Source organism: Etheostoma spectabile, chromosome 10, assembly GCF_008692095.1.
Source record: "Etheostoma spectabile isolate EspeVRDwgs_2016 chromosome 10, UIUC_Espe_1.0, whole genome shotgun sequence".
In the NCBI taxonomy this organism is placed as follows: domain Eukaryota; kingdom Metazoa; phylum Chordata; class Actinopteri; order Perciformes; family Percidae; genus Etheostoma; species Etheostoma spectabile.
This window is the reverse complement of record NC_045742.1, coordinates 9,443,075-9,447,168: the sequence shown is the minus strand read 5'-3', so window position 1 is coordinate 9,447,168 and position 4,094 is coordinate 9,443,075. Positions and strand designations below refer to the sequence as shown.

The 4,094-nt window shown below is 38.7% G+C and overlaps 1 long non-coding RNA gene across 2 annotated transcripts in view; it reads left to right on the top strand.

The window, feature by feature from the left end:
- The window catches only part of LOC116696909 (uncharacterized), a 22,242-nt gene extending 19,303 nt beyond the window's left edge, over positions 1–2,939 (top strand). For both annotated transcript variants that reach the window (XR_004333857.1, XR_004333858.1), the window contains exon 6: positions 2,173–2,939. This is a non-coding gene — a long non-coding RNA (uncharacterized LOC116696909). The remainder of the gene's footprint in view (positions 1–2,172) is intronic.
- The last annotated feature ends 1,155 nt before the right edge of the window (positions 2,940–4,094 follow it).

Here is a 4,094-nt window from a genome sequence, read left to right as displayed (position 1 = left end):
ACACACACACACACACACACACACACACACACACACTACCTCGGTCTTAGCAACTTAACCCTATCCCCGGGGCCTTATTACAGCAATAATGACCCCTGATTTCCGGGAATAATTTCCACTACTGTGTAGGTGCAATCTGTGTGCATGTACATTCATTTGCACATTTCTGGATAAATTGTGTGTGTATTTGTGTGTGCCTTCTAATGGAAGCTGCAGGTTAGAGCAAAAACCAGGCCGATGGTGATATTTTATATCTATGCAGCACATGGCTCACTTTGGTTTTTGGCTGGAGCTTTACTCATGTTTATGTTAGTATAATGTTTCTGTGGTGGATGTTGTGCTTCTTGAATGAATATTTTGTACTTCTACTGTCAATCAACACCGGCCATCACACATTGCATTTCGTTATAAATGTATTTATTTTTTTACCACTATTTAAAACACACATTTGTTCAACTGCATTTCCTTTCTCTGCTGTCCTTCGTTTCTCTGTCACTCTACACACACACACATACAAAGCCCCTCCCCTCCGAGCACACAGCGTCTGTCTCCATGAAAAAAGTATTGCCAACTTAGCGACTTTCTTGCTAGATTTAGTGACTTTTCAGACCCCCTTAGTGACTTTTTTTTCACAAAACCGACAATCTGGAGATTTTCTGTGTAAAAGACCGCGACTTTCTGTAAAAAAGTCGTCCAGCGAGCACGCAAGGTATTTCTCTCCTGTGTCCGCCAAATCTTTATCTTTTTCCCTCCCTTTGTAGAATTTCTTTTTTTACTTTAAAGATGGGCTAAGTAATAATTATAAGGTAAAATAAATTCCTGTATTGAATTTGAGTGGATTTGGCTAAAGAATTCTATTTCTTTCTATCTACCTTGCTGACACAACCACTAAGCTCCATGCAAATGATTGCGTAATGCCGTCACTTCCCCCCGCCTCAGATTGTTTTCTAATCTGTGGGAGGCACTGTTCCCCCATAAGAAGGACTGTAATATTGGCTTCTTTTAATGTTGGTTGTACAGGATTTCAGTCACAAACTGTCTGACCTGCCTCAACCCTGTAATGATCCAAGTCCCACTGTTTGACTCCACAGAAGCAGACTGCTGGTATTGTAACTGACTTTGTTGAATGTTTGTACCATCATAAATCAAAACCCACCACTGTCAGACAAGCCAATATTAAATGTCAAGACCAAAGCAGTTTATATGTGAGAATTATGGATGAACAGCTCTGGTCCAGGGTATTAGGTGACCGCAGAGAATTAATACACAACGCATATAAATTCAACTTTAGGATATCACAGTTGCTGAGGCTGCTGTTCTCGCTCCCCCTCAGTCGTTCTTGTGTCTTTCATTGGGATTCGCTGAGCAGTTGGCACCTGGAATGCATTGTTCAGTTTTACTAAAAAGGCTTTTAAAAGCTGCACAAAGCAGATTTGCACATGGGCAACTCCAAATGGCAGTGTGGGGTCATGTGGAGGAGAGAGGTGCAAGATCTAATGGTGGCCATAACCTTTGTGAGATTTCACTGTGAGAAAATAGGCTACTGGAGCAGAAAGGCTAATAGTTAGCCAATTTTCCACTATGTTGTATAACCTTTTGAGGTTTGCCTATGTCTTCTTAGAGAGCTTTAGCTGGGTCAGGAACAAATGCTAATGTGCATTGCATTTTGACGTTTTGTTTTGACCCCAACACTACTTCCCATTATGCTTTGTGGGATTTAGAAAGGAAGTATAATGTATAATGTTGCTATTGATTCAGTGAGTTAGCCAGTAGTAGTCAGTTAAACTTCCAGGAGGAGCAAAACCATATTATTGTCGCAGTGCAGTGCAGTACAGTATGTTTTTCTTTACAAAGGTTTTTTTTATTCCAAAATATCTGCTGCAAATCACTGCGGCCTTTATCTTTTCTTTCTCTGTACTAATAATTGAAGAGGCCTGTCATTACTATCCTGGATTTATATATTTTTCATTAGTTTACAGTCTGTTTTCATGTCATGAATGGAATTGGGTCTTAAACTTTTTAATTGCCTAAAATGTTTGAAATAGGGAATCTGATTTGTATTGCTGTTACTTTGGTTTTATGTCTTCATATTCTTCAGTCTATATTTATTTTTCTCTGTCTGACGATATTTCAATATTTTACCCCCCTGCTGTCTCTGTCTTTCTTATCCAGGGCAGACCGCTCCTCCTACTTCTTTCACAGCCTCTCATTCTCTTTTCCTCTTTCTCTTCTCTCTGACCCGCCAAAGTGAGATCCCATCATGTTTTTCCCATCATGCTTTCCTCCCACCCTGCGGTGAGGCGGTGAACCCCCGGCCGGAGGTATAAAGGACATGATTTACAGGGCCCCTTTTGCAAACAAAAAAGGGAAAAAAAACAGTAGATGAAAGATCAGTTTTCCAGCACAGTAGTCTTATGCTTCATTGCAGGTTTCACTCTTCAAAGTTTTGACTTGAAATATATTTTGTGAGGTTGCAAAAGTGTCACAATGTACTGTAATTCTACGGGAGAAGAAAAACAGTGATAAAGACGGTTTTAGTTTTCTCCATGTGTGTTCTGTTGACCTGTCTGGATGGAGCGACAAAGAGATCCAATTGAGGGCGGAAGTGGGAGCAACAGTTAAGCATTAAGGCCCAAGGCTGCGTTATTGACACATTGTAATTTTCTGTTTTAAAAGGAAGCATGCAATGTAATGTCCCAATTAAATGAATTCTGGCTTTTTCATTTTGTTAGCCAGTTGTTCATACAATTTAAAGCTGATATTGTTGTGGAAAGCTGTTGTCAAAGAATGCTGTTGTTTTAAATTAGGGGGCACAGTTGGCAAAGTGTGATGCTGCTGAGGAGTTAAAGTAAATCAAAACATTTTGGATTGGACGTTATTGGCGCTGTTAACATATACAAGTGTGATAAGCAACATTTCTCAAAAGCAAGAGTACCAGGACTGGAGTCCTGATTTTCTGCCACACAGATATTTTGACTGAAAAACATTGCACAATGGCTGTTCTAATCAAAAATATTTTGAATTATTGAAGCAAGAGACCATTTGTTAATACTCCAAAAATATTACTCAAACAGTACATTTATATAACCACTTTTTTTTGACAAAAACGTTTGTATCTTTTTCAGAAACAATGTGTTTCATACTGTTACATACAATTGTACACTCTGTGAGCTTTTCGGCATGAACATAGTCTTCTGCTATTGACTATGGCCAACAGAGCAGAGTCAAGTAAATCATACAAAACCTCTAATTGTGATATGAAACCACAGATGTTACACTACAGAGTCAGTTAAGGGTTTGACTAAGCCTATCACTTATTCTGTAAAGGGCTTTAAACCTAGAAGTCTGGAAATTAAAGCATCGGGCTTGTGGCTGGAAAGTCACAAATGCACATCTTGGATTGAGTTAAGAAGAAAAATCAACAGAAGTTTCCAGTCCCTAAGCAACCGAGACATTTTATTCCCAAATGGTCTGATGGAACAGGTCCATGATAGTCAGACTGTGTTTACACGGGAAAGCTCCCAGGTGGTTGTGACAGAACATGTAGAACTTTACCAGATTTTACTTTGATATAACTGGCTAATGAAGTAGTGAAATGAATGAATGGAGTGAGAATGTAACCTCTAAATGCTGAATTTATTAAGTTCTGTTATGTTGCCTCCTGCCACAAAACGGTGGCTGCACTTCATTGAGGCTTTTTTTAATGAAATGTTCCACATCAAATTAACTTTTTTTAAACTGAAAATCTGTCCTGCTTGGACTGCAGTGTCGATGGCTGTTGGACTCAGCGCAACAGAAATCAGAAGTATTGGCATTTAGTCACTTATGGGAATCTTAAACACATCTTCTTCATCTTCATCTTTTTATTTGGCATTTGTTTCTTTCAGCAAACAATATAATTGCAATTCCCATTGTTTCCCTCTTGACTGCAATGAAAATGACACTATTGCTATATAAAATACCATATTTTTGAAACTAACATTAGATGCATTTTGAAGTTAACAAAAGGACATGACTACTTTGTTTCATTGCCAACATTTTAAGCTCTCAGCAATCAATTTAAAGTGTATGTGCTGACCTCTCACTCTAGTCTC